Source organism: Taudactylus pleione, unplaced genomic scaffold, assembly GCF_031769625.1.
Source record: "Taudactylus pleione unplaced genomic scaffold, aTauple2 ptg000612l, whole genome shotgun sequence".
NCBI lineage: Eukaryota > Metazoa > Chordata > Amphibia > Anura > Myobatrachidae > Taudactylus > Taudactylus pleione.
The window spans coordinates 1288852-1297178 of record NW_028285014.1 but is presented as its reverse complement, the minus strand read 5'-3'; the positions used below and the strand labels follow the sequence as shown (position 1 = coordinate 1297178).

The following is an 8327-nucleotide window of genomic DNA, read 5'->3' as shown; positions in this document are numbered from 1 at the left end:
TAGTTGATAAATAGAAAAGCCTCCCATCCAATGTTGTTGAAGCTAAACGGTGAAACAATTTAAACACGCTTTGGATAGGCATAAGAATATCCTTAAGAGAAATGTAAGGAGCAAATAGGGTTGAAGTTGCCTAAAGGATACATGAAAAGGAGCAGACTACATGGACCAAGTGGTTCTTATCTGCCATCAAATTCTGTTTCTATGTAATACATTATTTCATTAGCCAATTTCTACATGAACTGAACTTTAGAATTTTAAAACTAATCATAGTGTCTTTATTATTTAAGAATAATTTAATTAATTTAAGTCTAATGTAATTTGATCTTGATTGCAACGTAGATGGGAAAATCGATCAATTCTTAGGTCTTTAACAGTTTCCATGCCCTTTAATTCATTCAATCATTGTGCTTCATATTGCTTAGAAATAAATGGGATCAAGATATAAATGTCTGGGAGAGGAAAGATTGAAAGACTGTGGATGTCTTGAGCATACTTCTCAATGTCAGTCATTTTGAGTGTAAAACATAACCAAAGAGCATGAATATATTGTCAGAAGTGGGATTTGAACCCACGCCTCTTTACAGAGACCAGAATTCCCATTAACTGGAAGAGTAGAATCTTGAGTCTGGTTTCTTAGACCGCTCGGCCATCCTGACAAGCACATCAGTATATCCAAACCTGCTTCCTGTAAGGGTTTATCATTTTACTATTTATATTTTTGATTGTGATTTTGACAAATAATTTGGACTTGTTGAAAAAGGGGTCATTAAATCAAGATCTTAGATTAATGCATTTCCTCTAAAAGCTGTTTCTTAAATAACATTATTTAGGAAAAATGGCTCAAGCTAAAGTGTTATCCTTCAAAATTACTGTTGCCACCCTTTACTAAGGTCTTCATCCTAGCAGAACAGATTAGTTTGTCTTAGAAGTAAATTGTATATCACGTTATATGTAAAGTCTAAGAGCCTTAAAATACTTTCGATGTCAATTATTGTTGTGTTTTATGTTTAGATTACTGAATACTAAAAGAATGTTGTGCAAACAATACTTATTCTTCAAAGGAAGAGATGTACAAGAACACGAGGACATGCACTGAAACTGGAGGGAGGTAGACTTAGAGAAAATTTGAAGAAAAATTACTTCACAGAAAGGGTAGCTGATAAATAGAAAAGCCTCCCATCCAATGTTGTTGAAGCTAAACGGTGAAACAATTTAAACACGCTTTGGATAGGCATAAGAATATCCTTAAGAGAAATGTAAGGAGCAAATAGGGTTGAAGTTGCCTAAAGGATACATGAAAAGGAGCAGACTACATGGACCAAGTGGTTCTTATCTGCCATCAAATTCTGTTTCTATGTAATACATTATTTCAATAGCCAATTTCTACATGAACTGAACTTTAGAATTTTAAAACTAATCATAGTGTCTTTATCATTTAAGAATAATTTAATTAATTTAAGTCTAATGTAATTTGATCTTGATTGGAATGTAGATGGGAAAATCGATCAATTCTTAGGTCTTTAACAGTTTCTATGCCCTTTAATTCATTCAATCATTGTGCTTCATATTGCTTAGAAATAAATGGGATCAAGATATCAATGTCTGGGAGAGGAAAGATTGAAAGACTGTGGATGTTCTGAGCATACTTCTCAATGTCGGTCATTTTGAGTGTAAAACATAACCAAAGAGCATGAATATATTGTCAGTAGTGGGATTTGAACCTACACCTCTTTACAGAGACCAGAATTACCATTAACTGGAAGAGTAGAACCTTGAGTCTGGCGCCTCAGACCGCTCGGCCATCCTGACAAGCACATCAGTATTTCCAAACCTGCTGCCTGTTAGGGTTTATCATTTTACTATTTATATTTTTGATTGTGATTTTGACAAATAATTTTGACTTTTTGAAAAAGGGTTCATTAAATCAAGATCTTCGATTAATGCATTTCCTCTAAAAGCTGTTTCTTAAATAACATTATTTAGGAAAAATGGCTCAAGCTAAAGTGTTATCCTTCAAAATTACTGTTGCCACCCTTTACTAAGGTCTTCATCCTAGCAGAACAGATTAGTTTGTCTTAGAAGTAAATTGTATATCACATTATATGTAAAGTCTAAGAGCCTTAAAATACTTTCGATGCCAATTATTCTTGTGTTTTATGTTTAGATTACTGAATACTAAAAGAATGTTGTGCAAACAATACTTATTCTTCAAAGGAAGAGATGTACAAGAACATGAGGACATGCACTGAAACTGGAGGGAGGTAGACTTAGAGGAATTTTGAAGAAAAATTACTTCACAGAAAGGGTAGTTGATAAATAGAAAAGCCTCCCATCCGATGTTGTTGAAGCTAAATGGTGAAACAATTTAAACACGCTTGGGATCGGCATAAGAATATCCTTAAGAGAAATGTAAGGAGCAAATAGGGTTGAAGTTGCCTAAAGGATACATGAAAAGGAGCAGACTACGTGGGCCAAGTGGTTCTTATCTGCCATCAAATTCTGTTTCTATGTAAAACATTATTTCAACAGTCAATTTCTACATGAACTGAACTTTAGAATTTTAATACTAATCATAGTGTCTTTATCATTTAAGAATAATTTAATTAATTTAAGTCTAATGTAATTTGATCTTGATTGGAATGTAGATGGGAAAATCGATCAATTCTTAGGTCTTTAACAGTTTCTATGCCCTTTAATTCATTCAATCATTGTGCTTCATATTGCTTAGAAATAAATGGGATCAAGATATCAATGTCTGGGAGAGGAAAGATTGAAAGACTGTGGATGTCCTGAGCATACTTCTCAATGTCGGTCATTTTGAGTGTAAAACATAACCAAAGAGCATGAATATATTGTCAGTAGTGGGATTTGAACCTACGCCTCTTTACAGAGACCAGAATTACCATTAACTGGAAGAGTAGAATCTTGAGTCTGGTGTCTTAGACCGCTTGGCCATCCTGACAAGCACATCAGTATGTCCAAACCTGCTTCCTGTTAGGGTTTATCATTTTACTATTTATATTTTTGATTGTGATTTTGACAAATAATTTGGCCTTGTTGAAAAAGGGGTCATTAAATCAAGATCTTAGATTAATGCATTTCCTCTAAAAGCTGTTTCTTAAATAACATTATTTAGAAAAAATGGCTCAAGCTAAAGTGTTATCCTTCAAAATTACTGTTGCCACCCTTTACTAAGGTCTTCATCCTAGCAGAACAGATTAGTTTGTCCTAGAAGTAAATTGTATATCACGTTATATGTAAAGTCTAAGAGCCTTAAAATACTTTTGATGCCATTTGTTCTTGTGTTTTATGTTTAGATTACTGAATACTAAAAGAATGTTGTGCAAACAATACTTATTCTTCAAAGGAAGAGATGTACAAGAACACGAGGACATGCACTGAAACTGGAGGGAGGTAGACTTAGAGGAAATTTGAAGAAAAATTACTTCACAGAAAGGGTAGTTGATAAATAGAAAAGCCTCCCATCCGATGTTGTTGAAGCTAAATGGTGAAACAATTTAAACACGCTTGGGATAGGCATAAGAATATCCTTAAGAGAAATGTAAGGAGCAAATAGGGTTGAAGTTGCCTAAAGGATACATGAAAAGGAGCAGACTACGTGGGCCAAGTGGTTTTTATCTGCCATCAAATTCTGTTTCTATGTAATACATTATTTCAACAGTCAATTTCTACATGAACTGAACGTTAGAATTTTAAAACTAATCATAGTGTCTTTATCATTTAAGAATAATTTAATTAATTTAAGTCTAATGTAATTTGATCTTGATTGGAACGTAGATGGGAAAATCGATCAATTCTTAGGTCTTTAACAGTTTCTATGCCCTTTAATTCATTCAATCATTGTGCTTCATATTGCTTAGAAATAAATGGGATCAAGATATAAATGTCTGGGAGAGGAAAGATTGAAAGACTGTGGATGTCTTGAGCATACTTCTCAATGTCAGTCATTTTGAGTGTAAAACATAACCAAAGAGCATGAATATATTGTCAGAAGTGGGATTTGAACCCACGCCTCTTTACAGAGACCAGAATTCCCATTAACTGGAAGAGTAGAATCTTGAGTCTGGTGTCTTAGACCGCTCGGCCATCCTGACAAGCACATCAGTATATCCAAACCTACTTCCTGTAAGGGTTTATCATTTTACTATTTATATTTTTGATTGTGATTTTGACAAATAATTTGGACTTGTTGAAAAAGGGGTCATTAAATCAAGATCTTAGATTAATGCATTTCCTCTAAAAGCTGTTTCTTAAATAACATTATTTAGGAAAAATGGCTCAAGCTAAAGTGTTATCCTTCAAAATTACTGTTGCCACCCTTTACTAAGGTCTTCATCCTAGCAGAACAGATTAGTTTGTCTTAGAAGTAAATTGTATATCACGTTATATGTAAAGTCTAAGAGCCTTAAAATAATTTCGATGCCAATTATTCTTGTGTTTTATGTTTAGATTACTGAATACTAAAAGAATGTTGTGCAAACAATACTTATTCTTCAAAGGAAGAGATGTACAAGAACACGAGGACATGCACTGAAACTGGAGGGAGGTAGACTTAGAGAAAATTTGAAGAAAAATTACTTCACAGAAAGGGTAGTTGATAAATAGAAAAGCCTCCCATCCAATGTTGTTGAAGCTAAACGGTGAAACAATTTAAACACGCTTCGGATAGGCATAAGAATATCCTTAAGAGAAATGTAAGGAGCAAATAGGGTTGAAGTTGCCTAAAGGATACATGAAAAGGAGCAGACTACATGGACCAAGTGGTTCGTATCTGCCATCAAATTCTGTTTCTATGTAATACATTATTTCAATAGCCAATTTCTACATGAACTGAACTTTAGAATTTTAAAACTAATCATATTGTCTTTATCATTTAAGAATAATTTAATTAATTTAAGTCTAATGTAATTTGATCTTGATTGGAATGTAGATGGGAAAATCGATCAATTCTTAGGTCTTTAACAGTTTCTATGCCCTTTAATTCATTCAATCATTGTGCTTCATATTGCTTAGAAATAAATGGGATCAAGATATCAATGTCTGGGAGAGGAAAGATTGAAAGACTGTGGATGTCCTGAGCATACTTCTCAATGTCGGTCATTTTGAGTGTAAAACACAACCAAAGAGCATGAATATATTGTCAGTAGTGGGATTTGAACCTACGCCTCTTTACAGAGACCAGAATTACCATTAACTGGAAGAGTAGAATCTTGAGTCTGGTGTCTTAGACCGCTTGGCCATCCTGACAAGCACATCAGTATGTCCAAACCTGCTTCCTGTTAGGGTTTATCATTTTACTATTTATATTTTTGATTGTGATTTTGACAAATAATTTGGCCTTGTTGAAAAAGGGGTCATTAAATCAATATCTTAGATTAATGCATTTCCTCTAAAAGCTGTTTCTTAAATAACATTATTTAGGAAAAATGGCTCAAGCTAAAGTGTTATCCTTCAAAATTACTGTTGCCACCCTTTACTAAGGTCTTCATCCTAGCAGAACAGATTAGTTTGTCTTAGAAGTAAATTGTATATCACGTTATATGTTAAGTCTAAGAGCCTTAAAATACTTTCGATGCCAATTATTCTTGTGTTTTATGTTTAGATTACTGAATACTAAAAGAATGTTGTGCAAACAATACTTATTCTTCAAAGGAAGAGATGTACAAGAACACGAGGACATGCACTGAAACTGGAGGGAGGTAGACTTAGAGGAAATTTGAAGAAAAATTACTTCACAGAAAGCGTAGTTGATAAATAGAAAAGCCTCCCATCCGATGTTGTTGAAGCTAAATGGTGAAACAATTTAAACACGCTTGGGATAGGCATAAGAATATCCTTAAGAGAAATGTAAGGAGCAAATAGGGTTGAAGTTGCCTAAAGGATACATGAAAAGGAGCAGACTACGTGGGCCAAGTGGTTCTTATCTGCCATCAAATTCTGTTTCTATGTAAAACATTATTTCAACAGTCAATTTCTACATGAACTGAACGTTAGAATTTTAAAACTAATCATAGTGTCTTTATCATTTAAGAATAATTTAATTAATTTAAGTCTAATGTAATTTGATCTTGATTGCAACGTAGATGGGAAAATCGATCAATTCTTAGGTCTTTAACAGTTTCCATGCCCTTTAATTCATTCAATCATTGTGCTTCATATTGCTTAGAAATAAATGGGATCAAGATATAAATGTCTGGGAGAGGAAAGATTGAAAGACTGTGGATGTCTTGAGCATACTTCTCAATGTCAGTCATTTTGAGTGTAAAACATAACCAAAGAGCATGAATATATTGTCAGAAGTGGGATTTGAACCCACGCCTCTTTACAGAGACCAGAATTCCCATTAACTGGAAGAGTAGAATCTTGAGTCTGGTTTCTTAGACCGCTCGGCCATCCTGACAAGCACATCAGTATATCCAAACCTGCTTCCTGTAAGGGTTTATCATTTTACTATTTATATTTTTGATTGTGATTTTGACAAATAATTTGGACTTGTTGAAAAAGGGGTCATTAAATCAAGATCTTAGATTAATGCATTTCCTCTAAAAGCTGTTTCTTAAATAACATTATTTAGGAAAAATGGCTCAAGCTAAAGTGTTATCCTTCAAAATTACTGTTGCCACCCTTTACTAAGGTCTTCATCCTAGCAGAACAGATTAGTTTGTCTTAGAAGTAAATTGTATATCACGTTATATGTAAAGTCTAAGAGCCTTAAAATACTTTCGATGTCAATTATTGTTATGTTTTATGTTTAGATTACTGAATACTAAAAGAATGTTGTGCAAACAATACTTATTCTTCAAAGGAAGAGATGTACAAGAACACGAGGACATGCACTGAAACTGGAGGGAGGTAGACTTAGAGAAAATTTGAAGAAAAATTACTTCACAGAAAGGGTAGTTGATAAATAGAAAAGCCTCCCATCCAATGTTGTTGAAGCTAAACGGTGAAACAATTTAAACACGCTTTGGATAGGCATAAGAATATCCTTAAGAGAAATGTAAGGAGCAAATAGGGTTGAAGTTGCCTAAAGGATACATGAAAAGGAGCAGACTACATGGACCAAGTGGTTCTTATCTGCCATCAAATTCTGTTTCTATGTAATACATTATTTCAATAGCCAATTTCTACATGAACTGAACTTTAGAATTTTAAAACTAATCATAGTGTCTTTATCATTTAAGAATAATTTAATTAATTTAAGTCTAATGTAATTTGATCTTGATTGGAATGTAGATGGGAAAATCGATCAATTCTTAGGTCTTTAACAGTTTCTATGCCCTTTAATTCATTCAATCATTGTGCTTCATATTGCTTAGAAATAAATGGGATCAAGATATCAATGTCTGGGAGAGGAAAGATTGAAAGACTGTGGATGTTCTGAGCATACTTCTCAATGTCGGTCATTTTGAGTGTAAAACATAACCAAAGAGCATGAATATATTGTCAGTAGTGGGATTTGAACCTACACCTCTTTACAGAGACCAGAATTACCATTAACTGGAAGAGTAGAACCTTGAGTCTGGCGCCTCAGACCGCTCGGCCATCCTGACAAGCACATCAGTATTTCCAAACCTGCTGCCTGTTAGGGTTTATCATTTTACTATTTATATTTTTGATTGTGATTTTGACAAATAATTTTGACTTTTTGAAAAAGGGTTCATTAAATCAAGATCTTCGATTAATGCATTTCCTCTAAAAGCTGTTTCTTAAATAACATTATTTAGGAAAAATGGCTCAAGCTAAAGTGTTATCCTTCAAAATTACTGTTGCCACCCTTTACTAAGGTCTTCATCCTAGCAGAACAGATTAGTTTGTCTTAGAAGTAAATTGTATATCACATTATATGTAAAGTCTAAGAGCCTTAAAATACTTTCGATGCCAATTATTCTTGTGTTTTATGTTTAGATTACTGAATACTAAAAGAATGTTGTGCAAACAATACTTATTCTTCAAAGGAAGAGATGTACAAGAACATGAGGACATGCACTGAAACTGGAGGGAGGTAGACTTAGAGGAATTTTGAAGAAAAATTACTTCACAGAAAGGGTAGTTGATAAATAGAAAAGCCTCCCATCCGATGTTGTTGAAGCTAAATGGTGAAACAATTTAAACACGCTTGGGATCGGCATAAGAATATCCTTAAGAGAAATGTAAGGAGCAAATAGGGTTGAAGTTGCCTAAAGGATACATGAAAAGGAGCAGACTACGTGGGCCAAGTGGTTCTTATCTGCCATCAAATTCTGTTTCTATGTAAAACATTATTTCAACAGTCAATTTCTACATGAACTGAACTTTAGAATTTT

General features: G+C 33.7%; 1 non-coding gene across 1 annotated transcript; it reads right to left on the bottom strand.

Moving 5' to 3' along the window:
- Window positions 1-4006: 4006 nt before the first annotated feature.
- Window positions 4007-4115, bottom strand: TRNAL-CAA (transfer RNA leucine (anticodon CAA)). Its single transcript has 2 exons — window positions 4078-4115; window positions 4007-4052 (listed from the first exon to the last, which is right to left on the bottom strand). It is a non-coding gene; the product is annotated as a tRNA-Leu (tRNA).
- Between the last annotated feature and the right edge of the window lie 4212 nt (window positions 4116-8327).